Below are 12,762 nucleotides of genomic sequence, written 5' to 3'. Positions count from 1 at the left end.
GCGGGAGCGCGCGCGCGCCGGCTTTGGGGGCGGGGTGCTGGGGACGCGCATGCGTGCCCTCACTGCTCTACACTTCGTTCCCGGGGCTGGCCGGCCTCGTGCGTGCGCACGCGCGCCGTCCCCCGGAGGCGTCTGGGTGTGCGGAGCGTGCGCGCGCGGCTCGGAGGCGCACCTGTGAGCTGTCCCCGAAGGAGAGGGCGAGTGGGCGCGCGGACTCCGCGGCCTGGGGCGCTCGCACCCGCACTTGGAGTGAGTTCCGCAGTCAAGTCGGCGTCTCCGTGTTTTCTTCCCTGGGTGGGGGCGGGGGAGCGGGCCGGGGGGTCGGAAGGCGGCGGAGTGGGGTGGAGAAAAGGAAAACAACCCGTCGCTCCGGACGGGCCTCGAGCCGCGGCGGCCCTCGGGGACCGCGGGGACGAAGGTCAGCGCGCCGGCCCGCAGCCGGCCGGCCTCGGGGCGGGCCACAGCCGGGCCCCCAGCCGGTCTCTGGTCTCAGGAGGCCGCGGGGCCGCAGCGCCGGCGCGAGGCCGCGGCGGGCAGCGTGCGGGGCGAGGCCGGGCGGAGGCCGCGGGCGCCGGGCCTCGGGCCGGCCCATTGTTGTCGGGGCGCAGCGAAGGGGGAGTGCGGAGCCGGCGGCCGCGCTTGGAGCCGTTCCAGGCGGGTCCCGGGAGGGCGGCGAGGGCCGCGCCGCGGGCCGGCGCCGGGGTGCTGCGGGCCGCCGCTGCAGCGGGCGCTGCTGTGTGTTTTCCAGCGCCTTCGTCGGGGCGGAAGCCGCCAGCATCCCGCCCAGGTGATGAGGAACGAGCCGCGCGCCCCGCGCACCGGGCTGCAGCCGCTGGACGCCTCCATTGTTTGACCACAACGAGGGCCGGGCGCTCGCAGGTAAACTGGCCGGCAGGCGAGCTCCCCGCACTCCTGGCCGGGGCTTTCTCTCCTCCCGGCACTTGGCCGCAGTTTCCTTGCCGTCCCCTGCTCCGATGAAGTCGCTGTGTATCCACGGACGTCTTCCCTTCCAGATTAGCCGCCCTTATCTCCGCCAAGTCACCTCTCTTTCCCCTCAGAACTCAGCTCTTTTGTGAGACCATTCTTGTCCAACTCCAACAACTCAGATCGCTCGAGGAGGAGCCCGCTCTGCACTGTTCGAGTTGATAGTTTTCCTTATTGGCTGTCTTGTAGTAACAAAGGGGACCCGCTATTGCAGAAAAAAAAAAAAAACTCAAGCTATTGCCTTGTTTGTAAGGAACGTTTTTTGACGTGTAGCCAGTTAATTGTTTTAACAAGATCGAACTCTCTTTTAGTGCATTTTATCTTTTTCTGGAGGGTGCCCTTCCTTTGTAGATGCATAGCTTTTTTAGAGCAGAACAACGACCTCGTTCGTCTATCGGTAAATTTCAAATTTAAAAATTAATAGTAGATTGGTAGAGCTGGACATTTTCTTTGCAAAGAGGGATGTGTCATAGAGGTGGTGAAAGTCTTTTGGCTGTCAACCCTTCTCCAAGGACTTTACTGTGTGCGTGTTGTGTGTCCTAATAGATGTTTTAAAATACTTTTATATGGTGCTTTACCATCTTGACTGTTTTAACAAGTACTAGCCAACTAGTATGCTTTCGGGTCTAGCATGTAGTGCTTTAATGCATTTACGAGAACTGCTGCAGCGCGTTGCATAGTTTGAGTGGGCTGTGGTTTAGCCATTTCCCAGGTTGAGGACAATTTCAGTTTTAACGTTAAAACAGGTTTGTTGGGTCGTGGTTCTCTGATGAGATGAAATTTTAGTAAAGGGAGCACAGGTCTGCTAATTACAGAGGCCAAGTGTTTATGGTAGAAATCCTCTTTGGTTATGTGTGGGAACTTCCTCTCTTCCCCTGGGGTAGCTATGACTAGACTGCTTACTAGTCCTGTGACCTTGGGGAGGACACTCAGTCACACCCAGCCTCAGTTTCTGTAAATGGAAGCAGTGATAGTTACCTGCTCAGGCTGCAGTCCTACCTGTGAAAGTGCTTGGTATAATGTGGTTTTTAAAAAAATTGTCTCATTAGCCTTTGTAAACTAAAAGTTGTTCATTCTATATAATTTGTATTTTTTCATCAAATCTATCACTATGCTAGAGATAGTTAACTGAGTGCTTTTAATTTTGTGATTTTGTTGCAGTTTTTAGCCAAACAGTTTCTACTTCCTAAAGAATATTTTGCAAAGCATATGGTGCTATTTTTAACATACATTAAAAATGAACACATTAATTGATTATGAATTGACTTCTCAGCAAATTGAACACTGGATAAAACTTAATTCTAAGATATAAAGAAAATTTTTTTTCCTATTGATGTAAATTATATATGTGTTTTTTTGTGGTGGCACCAGCAGGTTCAGATTAGCTTTTCTGTCCCTTCAGGGAATTTGCAGGCAATGTGAGAAATTTTACCTGTTTATCCTAGTGAATAAATGATGTGATGGGCAGTGTTTTAAGGTATAAGAAACACAGTGAGGTGTTTTGTAGGATTTTCCCTTCCACTGGTACATATGTGTGAGAGCCTCTAGGGTGGATGAGAAAATCAGCCTGCTCCTGTTCTCTGGAAGTTTGTGTCCTCTCTGGGGGGACTGCTGGTCTAATCCCAGATGATCCTGTCTCCTGGGACAGTCAGGGAGCACATTGGAGATGGGGAAGAGGATGCTCAAAACAAGACTTTTTTTTTTCTTTTTTTTTTTTTGCAAAAATAAGATTTAAGCTGAGGTTTGAAGATGGCAGGCGTGGGTGTCAAGTGAAGTAGGGGGTAATTTTCAAGGCTGATGGGGCAGCACGTGGGAAGGCCCTGAAGGGGAAAATCTTCGCCCATTCCAGGAATTGAAGGCTAGGTAGTGTGGGTGAGGGGGAGTGTGGCTTGGCTGGGCCCAGTCATGTAGGGTCTTGTAGGGAGGTTAGGGATGTTGCCTTTTGTCCTGGGGGGAAATGGGAAACCATTATATAGGTTGGGCTTTAAGCAGAGGAGTGACCTAATCAGATTTGCATTTTTAAACAACTGCTCAAGTTGCCACATGCAGCCTGGGGGGTGTAGGTGGGAAGTGGAGACAGCAGGCCATTTCACAGGCTGTCTAGGACAGTCAGGGCTTGGGGCTCACAGTGAATTTATGCAGCCAACTGGAAAGTCAAAGCAGATATTTGATTTGATTTATTTTTGAGATGGGGTCTCATTATTATGTAGTTCAGGCTGGACTTGAACTCCCTCCTGCATAGCCCAGGCAAGCCTTGAACTTGAAGTGATCCTCCTGCCTCAGCATCCTGAGTGCTGGGACCACAGGCATGTGTCGCAGTGCCTCACTCTAGACATTGTTTTATTTTAGATGTTTGATTTTAAACAGTTCTCATTTCTTACTTTAGAAAGGTAGACTTGAATAAAAGTAGGAAAAAATAGGGCATTTTTCGATGAAAAAGCCCAAACAAATGTTAACTAATGGCCCACACTATACTTAACAGGGGTGAAGTTAAAGATTGGAACATTGTATAACATAGTTTCTCTGGTCAGTTTTAACACAGCCATAACACATGAGTGAGGTGAGGCTCTACAGTGAGAAATGCAGAGGCAGTGGACTACACAGAGAATAGCAAATGATGAAACGAGAGCCTGAGAGAATGGCAGGATGCAGTGCGTGTTTAGGGTTCATAGTTTTCTGAATAACAAATGTAACAGCACAGAATAAAATGGGAGAAACAAGAGAGGGAACTGGCATTGACCACACTATTAAAAAATGAAACCTGTAGGTACAGCCTTGTTGAGACAAGCATGAGCTACGTGGAGGAGACCACAAAATATTTCAAGTGATCTGGAAGAGTGAACACCTTTAATGTAAAGAGAAGCTGTGTTTCTGGATGTGACAACAGTTAAGTGTTACAGAGCTGTCGTTTCCTCAGTGAACTTGATGGTGTGAAGGAGTTTGTTTCTGTGCAATGAGGATCAGAAATTCCCACAGCCGCTGGTCTAATCATGAGCTGTAGTATGGCAAGACAAGTATACTCAGATTTTAGAGCTACATTCACTAAAATGATCCTCCTGGCTTCAGGGCATCTGTTGGACAGGTGACGAGTCCGTTCCACACCCCAGAAGTGAGCTGTGTGGTACGGGAAGACACCGTAAGGCTACCTCAGCGCGAATGCCCCCAACCTAGGGGACATGGAAGTTGGGCACATAAACATCTGGGAGAAGAGCTCTGCACACCTCGCACAGGCCTTGCGGCCAGCTGGACCTAACTGGAATCTTGTAAAGACAATCCCTGCCTCTCGGGAGCTTGTAGAGTGAGAGAGAAAGGCCCTGCACCTGCAGGACACTCAAATCTGTTTTTGTTGCCACTATATGAAGACAGGGAGAAAATAATATATAGAAAAATCTGTGCTAGAGTACATAAACGTTTAAAAGTTAAGAGGAAAAGGGAACAGAATCCTGTGGTCAAAAGCCAGAAAATACTTGTGACAAATGATAAGCAAAAGTTAATGTCTATAATATGTAAAGAGCTTAATAGTGCATCTGACTAATGATCAGATGATTAGCAGTTACTCTTACAGAGGAGAAGATTCTGTTCTCAGTAGCAACAAAACTAGAGAACAGTGGCAAACAAAACCTAAATGTACCAAAACTGTGAAAAGTAAAACCTTGTACCTAAATGATTTAAGTTATGTGGGTAAGCAAGCCAGGGGCTCTGCAGTGTCTTGGGCGCGAACAGTTACCATGAAAGGTGGATACTTGCTGCAGCCTCATTTATGGTGAGGCACAATTGAAGGTAACCACAGCAGAGCTGGTGCTGTGGAGTATTTGTGTCTAAGGAGACAGGCAGACGTGTGTGGATTGGAGTCGCCTGGATGGACGTCTGTGATACACTGTTGAGCCAAAAAACAAGTTTGATTCCTGACCCTTTTTTGATAAGGAACAAAAGAAAATCATGTTTACCTTTCAATAAAAGCAGATCAGGATTTAGAAGAATCTATGGAAAGCAGTTGCCACTAATTAGCTCCAAGGGTGGGCATAGGAAGAAAGGTATTTCAATTTCATGTGCATTGTATTGTTTCAGTGATTTTTATAATAAATACTTTTATACTGAAGATGTTAGTTTTCACTAGTTTAATACAGATCTAAATTTATTTTATTTTTTTTGTCTTTTTGAGACATGGTCTCGCTATGTAGTTCAGGCAGGCCTTGAGCTCACTTTGTAACCCAGGCTGGTCTTGAACTTGCAACGATCCTCCTGCCTCCACCTCCCAAGTGCTGGGATTAGAGGCATGAGCCATCACGCCCGACTACAGATCTAAATTTAGAGTAAAGCAATTTTAGTTCTTTATGCCTTTTAAGATATGATAAAAATGGCCCCTCTCTCTTTTTTTTTTTTTTTGAGAGAGGGTCTCACTGTGGTTCAGGCTGGCCTTGAGCTCACTTTGTATCCCAGGTGGTCTCAAACTTATAACAGTCTTGTAACAGTCCTTCTGTCTTGGCCTCCGAGTGCTGGGATTGCAGGAGTGTGCCACAGTGCCTGGCTAAAATGGCACTCTTCTTTGTTACATTTGGTCATCTATATTAAGATCCTAAAGTATATTCCTATTTCCTGACATAGCAACCCTGTAAGAATGTAAATGAAGTATTTTTAAATGTAAAAAAAAAAAAAAAAGCCTTATGAACAGATATTAGAATTGTTTTACGAGTTTAATTACAGAATAGTATGGTTGGGGGCTGGGGATTTAGCTCAGCGGCATAATCGCCTGCCTTACAAGCAGGCAGTTGTGAGTTCGATCCCTGGTACCAATAAAAAGACGAAAAAAAAAAGTTGTGGTACATCCATTAAATAACATTGTCTCTGAAAATATTTATGAAGAAAATACAGTAACATACTTTTGACTCTTAAGTGGAAGAAAATCAAGATACACATTGCACATGTGATATGATTAATTAAAAACCCCCAGCTTGGGCTGGGGATTTAGCTTAGTGGCATAAGCACCTGCCTTGCAAGTGTGCAGTCATGAGTTTGATCCCTGGAACTAATTAAAAAACAAAACCCAGGGGCTGGGGATTTAGCTCAGTGGCATAGGCACCTGTGTTGCAAGCAGGCAGTCGTGGGTTCTATCCCCGGTACTGATAAAAAGGAAAAAGACAAAAAAAAAAAAAAAACAGCTTTCCAGTAAAACCTGTAGGTGGAAAATATGGAGAAGAAAATAGATATAAGTTCTTAAGAATTGTGGCTTGAGGTAGGATAGGAAGTTGGGTGAGCTAAATCTGCTTTTCTGTGTTCACAGAGACTATATTCCATGTATATTGAGATGTTAAGTTTTACAGAGTGTGTTTTATCTGGAGCATGTGTTAACTGCATGACCAATAGATGTGTGTGTTTTTAGAAATACGTGTAGGTAAGTTTGGAAATTGCCCTGGAAGTGAATGGGACCCACTAAACAATTTTCAGCAGGTTAAGAGCAGTCGTTTTGTTTAGGAAGGCTGTAGGAGGGAGTAAGGGGTGCAGGAGGGATAGGGCTTGGGGGAGGGGAATGGCGCCCTGCTCCAGCTGAGACAGCGGAGGAGGAGGAGGAGGAGGATGTGGTTTGAAAGGAGCTGGGGAGGGGTGTGCCCAGGACTTGGAGATGGGGTGGGGTGGTGGTACCCTGCTTCCTGCTCCTGCGCTCACACACCTTGGCCTTACAGCAGGGACGGTCATGCGACTGGCTTGGGCAGCTGAGGTGCAGAGGACCCACTCCCTGCAGCTGGGCTACACCAGGCCTCCGAGAAGACAGGCTTCAGAAGTGCTGGGTGTGAAGGGCTTAGAGGACATGAGGGTTTTCTCAGAGGATTTGTAGAGAATGATTTTATAGCACTCGTACCCTTGGCCGCACACACAGTTGGGTGCAGTGCTTGTTGTTGAAATCATTGGTTCCAGATGGTGAGCTATCACTGAAATTAGATGGGGCGTATCTGCCCAGCTTCCCTGCACTGTGTCTTTCACTTGGGATCTTTTAGGACTGCGTGCTGACTTTGGGTGATACTTGGGTTATCTTCGGGGTCTGCTGGGCTAGACACTACCTGTATGAGAAGATGCTGATTTCTTTGGGTGTTTGTGGTCAACTGTCCATCATCCTATGGTCAGAGTACTTCTGACTTGGGGTGACTTCTGTTGATGTGGACTGTTCCCCTCCACAGAGAGGTGGCCTAGGAATAGGTGGAGTGGTGCTGGGGCCCCGTTGCTGTCTGTAAGTGCCCCCTGGCCTTAGGAGTAACAGGTAGAGACTTAGGCATTTTCGCCAGGCAGCGTGGAGAGGCTGTGCAGCTCGAGGGACAGGGCGGGCGAAGGAACAGTGTCAGGACCCTGCCTGCAGAGGGAAGAGAGGCTCACTGGAGAGGAAGGGGAGAGGGGGTTGAAATACACCCCCCCTACCCCCTTGGGGCTGAGAATTGAGCCCAGGGGCTTGGATGTCCTAGACAATAGCCATAGAACTACATCTCCTGCGCTCCCCTTACCCTCCCTTCCTTTCCCTTTTCTTTATTTTACAGTGTTGTGTTTGTTTGTTTATTCATTTACAAGATCACAGGCTGGTTCAAACTTGGAATCCTACCTCAGCTTTTTTTGGGTGGTGGTGGTGCTTTGAGATAGGCTCTTTTTACATAGCCAGGCTGGCCTCAGATTTGCAATCCGCCTGTCCCAGACAGCCCCATTTGAAATGGTGTGAATGCAAGGACTTGCAAGTATACAGCCTGGACTCTGAGCTTGCTTCTTGGCTGGGCCTTCAAAGGCCTGGAAGTCAGCACAGCTGTGCTTTTGGTCTCTTTTTTTTTTTTTTTTTTTGGTACCAGGGCTCAAACTCACGGCCTTGGGCTTGCCAGCGAGGTGCTGGTGCCGCTGAGTTATATCCCTGGCTTGGTCTCCTATTTACTGCTGTTCCACTCCTCTGTCCTGGGAGGTGACCCATGTGGCCTCAGAAGGCCATTCTGGGTCGGTCACTCCTGCCAGCCCTCGTCCAGTCCACAGCTTGAGTTCTCAGGGCTCAGCTGAGCTCCCACCTTCCCTGCTCCCAGGTTTACCATCTTGTGGTGAAGGGGTACAGATGCCCTTAATGTACGTGCACTGTGTGGCCACCCAGAAGCGATGGGATGGGGAGCTTAGGAGGCCCGCTGGAGCAGGAGGAAGTTTCAGGGGTGGGTGGGAGAGTTGTTTTTGTTTTCTTTTTAGTAGTACTTTTAAATGGCCCAGAGATGTGATAAAGGGAGTACAGGTAGATTGGGCAGGTGGATGTTGGTTAGCTCAGGTGTAAAGTGGTGCCACAGCAGGTCCCTTCGGGAGAGTCATGCCCGTGACTGGTGGTGGTGGTGGGTAGTCGACTGTTGCACAGGCAATGGGAGAAGAGATTGTTTAAAAATTAAGAGATGTGTCAAAAGCATTCAAAGTTTTTTTTTTTTTTTTTTTTTTTTTGTCTTTTTCCTTTTTATCGGTAGCCGGAATCAAACTCACCACTGCCTGTTTGCAAGGCAGGCACTTATGCCACTAAGCTAAATCCCCAGCCCCCAAAGTTTAATTTTTTTTTCTTTCTTTTTTTTTTTTTCTCCTTGGGACACTGTTGTGACCAAAGTTTAATTTTAAAAGAGTATAATTTAAACCACTTTCTGACCCTAAAGTACTTCTATACTTTTATCCTAACTGGAACATGCAGTGTCTCTTGTGTCACCTGATACATTAAAAGAAATTCAGTAAAGCTATTCTAGAGCTCATTTATTTTTTATGGCCCTGCAAGTTCATAAAATAATCATAGCTTATTTCCACATCTTATTTGCAGTGTATTCCATGGAATTGTGACAGCTCATGAGGAAACACTTGTAGCCAGAACAAAAGTTGGTCCCAGAAATGATAAATTTCTGCTCTTAGGTTAATAATAAAACAATTAATGGAAAGAATTGAAATTCGTTTTTCTGCTGAGTGCATGCCATTGTCTTCCCTGCATTTCAGAATCATTTGTAAACGCATAGATATATCCCTGGCTCAGAGCGCTTGCATGTGCCAGCAAACGCTGAACCCGTCCAGGTTGTGCTCACACTAGGACTGGGACCTTGCAGGAGGGCCAACTGCTTGGTGAACGGCGCGCAGCAGCTCGAACCTGCCTCATGAAGCTTGGCTACTGGTTAGAGCAATGCTCCAGTCCTCAGGGTAGAAGCCCAGACCGGCTTCTGCAGTGCTGAGAGTGAAGCTGTTGTGTGTTCTTTGCAGCCAGAGTGAGGCGAACCAGGGTCACCACGGCTGGGCCTGGTGTGGATGTGGTGAGCAGGGAGGAGGCCCGGGCAGTGGCCAGTGGTGAGAAGGGAAAGTGCCCCTGGGTTGGGCAGGAGGGCGCTGGTGCTGGGAGGCATGGGAGTGGTGTGATGGGGTGGGGGACGCGGGAGGGAAGTGCTCTGCCAGGGTGCATAGGGTGGGGTGTGGTTTCTCCGTCACCTTCCACACTGTGCTGTGCTGCCTAAGGAGAAAAAGCTGGGTGCACGTTAAGAGATGTGGAGGTGCTGTCAGATGGGACAAGAGAGCCAGAGACGGGGCTTCGGCTCCGTTGGTACTTCCCTTTGGTGGGAAAGTCACTTTGGTTCACTGTGGGACCAGGGGGCATTCCGTGGCGGCCAGGGGCGCAGGCCCGAGAGCAAGGGTGGCACCTGGTCAGCACAGTCTCTGACACACCAAGGACATGGTGGCAGGAGTAAAGGGCTAAACGGGCACAGAAGGGCAAGTGCCTGTAGACTCGGGTTGCCAGAGGAGGCCGTGAGGCCTTGAGACCCGAAGCTGGAGGCTGCGGTGGGCACAGCCGTGTGGCAGTGGCAAGGCGCTCTGGGGTGCGAGGGGCAGGGGAGGAGCGTCTGCATGCGCACATGCAGGCAGTGGCCCTCGGCGGCTGCAGGGATGCTGTCGCTGGCTCGGGTTGTCAGGTTTAAGTTACTTCCTGCTTTGCACAGGCTGAGAAACTGCCCAGACCTTGATGTCCGTCGTTGTGAAGCTGGGGGAGCTCTTATCGGAGAAGAGCAGATGTGGCCAGTTTTTGATTTGTGATCAGAATCCATGTGAGAAGTTACATTTTTTGGTTCTACCTTTTACTTAAGTTTTTTGATAAAACTAGTTGGATGGCTCATAGAAGTTAGTTGGCTTTACTTAAACTAAGACAACGTAACAGAGTCCTGTTCGCAAGGGCGCTGGTGCACCAGTGCCCTGTGTGTACGAGGGAGTGCCTGGTGAGCCCACCTGCTCAGGGTGCAGTGCAGGGCACAGGGTATCGTGTGTCCACCGTGCGGGGACTGGGGTGAAGACCTCTGGAGGCCTTTGCTGTGTCGAATCAGAGTTCAGGCTTTGCAGGCAGTCAGCTTTGTTTGACTGGTTGGCAGCATTCAGCATTTAGGAACTGATTTTGCACATTTCTTATCTTATTTTCCAGCCAATAAATGATTTCTTAGCTCTGGCAGTGGAATGGTCTTCAAAGTCTTGGGATGCTCTGAGCCGTAGGGACTGTGCCTGGCTGGTCACCTGAGGCTGAGCCACCCCTGTCCTGTGGACAGTGGCTGTGTCTGGCCATGTCTGGTGGAGGGAACCTGCCAGGGACCTGCTTGTTCGTGGGGCTGAAGAGCCTTTGGGGGAACCTTCACCCTGACAAAGAGAGGAAGCTGTTTTGTTGCAGGAACAGATGGACTCAGACAGCTCCTAAGAAAGTGGGATGTCTGTAGGATGCGTATGGATTAGGGACCTCCCGGAACCTAGCCCTGGAGACAGCTCAGTTGTCCCCAGGGACACCGTTGTCTCCCGGCGTCTCTCTGTCTGTCTGCTCTCACTCGCTGCCACCCAGCTTTGTCCTCTTTGTATGTCCTTTCCCCACTTGCTCCTGGCTGTGGTGTGCTGTGGTGTCTGCTGCCCTCTGCAGTTTCTTTCTGCATTCAGCTTCACATTTCCCAGCCTCATCTGCTGGGACTGTTGGGTTGTGGAGAGACCCGGAATCTGCTGCCTGAAGCCACACCCTAGGTCCCAGTTACGCCCTTGGGTCAGCTGGCTAGACTTGGTCTCACATAAGCAGTCGTGTGGCCAGTAGCAGCTGGGTCCCCTGGTGGGTTTTGTGCCTTCTCAGGGCGGGCACGACTGTGGTGCTTAAAAAGGAAGGAGCTCTCCTGCCCAGGAGCAAACACTTTAATTAAATTCCTGCACGTGCATTCCTTCCTGCGCTTTAAAATATGTACTGTGCGCTGCCTGCATTGTCAGTCAGTTCTTTGTTCCTGCAGATAAACTCACATCCCTAAAAAAGCTGGAAGCATTTCCACTTTCCTCTTCCATTCATTCTAACACTGCAAGGCCGTACATCGTGATTCATAAGCCTCTATTTCTTAATTAGTGATCGTGGTTGCAAAAGGCACATGCCTTCAGATAGCTGTGGGCAGGTTGCCTCTCCCTAGGTATCTTGGGGGCTCTGACCCGTCATGGTGGCCCGTTTCCCTTTGAACACTGTAACCCAGAGCTGTCTCAAATTTCAGCGGAGCAGGGCCCTCGGACTCAGTGAGAAGGAAACTCATGGTCTCACGTTCTCGAACTTGCCTTCGTCTGGCCTTGAGTTCCTGACGCCGGGCCACCTGTGCTACAGCAGGTGTGACAGCGGGTATGGAGGTTTGAGCCCACGTGGGTGTGTGACGTCTTCCCTCCTTCATGGCCCAGTGCCAAGGCACAGGCTGCTCCTGGATGGAGAGGTTGGTCAGCACCCCGCCATTAGTTTCCAGGTAGCCACTGTAGTTGGAAGATGGAGCCCAGTGTCCTCCATGGGTCGTCTCTGTGGATGACCTAGCTGAAGGAAGGCTGTGGGTGCGTGCCCACATCCTCTTCCGTCAGAGGCCAAGCACACACAGAGGAAAACTGGGCCTGGTTCTCCCTGCGGCTTTGCTGCTCCCTACACCTAGTTTCATAATGGGGCTCTGGTCATTTCTAGCTGAAGGAAAACCAGAGGCGGCTGCGTTTGTCTCATCTCCAGCCTCAGGAAGCACAGTTTCCCCCAGGATCAAGTGAAACCGGTGCTCTTCCTAGAGCTCTTTACAGCCGGGCCAGGTGACCTCGCCTGCTGTGAGAGGAGCGAGGGACTTGAGGGGTGTGGGCAGCTGTCGGAGCGATCAGGCCGTGTGGGCAGAAGCAGCTGGAGCAGCCGGGCACAGTGCGGGCTGGAGGCCTCTTCAGCACGATTCTCCCTGCTGACAGAGATGCAGGCAGAAAGGCATCAGAATGACATGAAACCCTTCCTGCTGTAAAGAAGCAGACTTTCAATTAAAAACTTGACCTCATTATAGAAAGGAGCTTAGACCCTGGCTGACCTCAGAAGTTTAGCTGATGAATCCTGTTTGGTCAGACCCACCTTTCACCACTGTGAAGCTGACTTCCAAACCCTTCGGGCAGCTCACATGTTAGTGTAATAGAGGCAGTGATCATTAACAGTATGGCTGGAGCTGCTCCGCGTGCAGGAACATCGAGCAGGCCTGTCACCACCATGTAGCCTGAGTGACAGCCAGGAGCAAGGTGCCACGCTCTGTGAGGGACCTCTATGGACCAAGGTCTTCATTTACTCTTGGCAGGGTTCTTAGGTGTGCGCCTCCTGGTTGTCATGGGCGCTAAACTTCTGAATTATCTTGGAGGACTTTGGGGGACATTTTTCTGATACTTAGAACCACAGCATCTCACAGTGGAGGCTACGGGCCAGTGCTCGTCTTGCCATTACGTCCATGTTCTTCATCCTCCCTGAAGATAGATTCTAACATGACT

The 12,762-nt window shown here is 49.6% G+C and overlaps 1 protein-coding gene across 10 annotated transcripts in view; it reads left to right on the top strand.

The window, feature by feature from the left end:
• The window catches only part of Znf664 (zinc finger protein 664), a 33,511-nt gene that overhangs the window by 668 nt on the left and 20,081 nt on the right, over positions 1-12,762 (top strand). For 6 of the 10 annotated variants that reach the window (XM_063225367.1, XM_063225366.1, XM_063225368.1 and 3 more), the window contains exons 1-2: positions 54-249; positions 749-879. The gene's annotated coding sequence lies outside the window, so the exon portion shown is untranslated. 10 annotated transcript variants of the gene reach the window in all.

This window comes from Cavia porcellus, unplaced genomic scaffold, assembly GCF_034190915.1.
Source record: "Cavia porcellus strain 051 isolate PalLab524CR breed Dunkin Hartley unplaced genomic scaffold, mCavPor4.1 scaffold_16, whole genome shotgun sequence".
Lineage (NCBI taxonomy): Eukaryota > Metazoa > Chordata > Mammalia > Rodentia > Caviidae > Cavia > Cavia porcellus.
The sequence above is the reverse complement of the archived record's forward strand: the minus strand, read 5'-3'. Positions and strand labels throughout refer to the sequence as shown.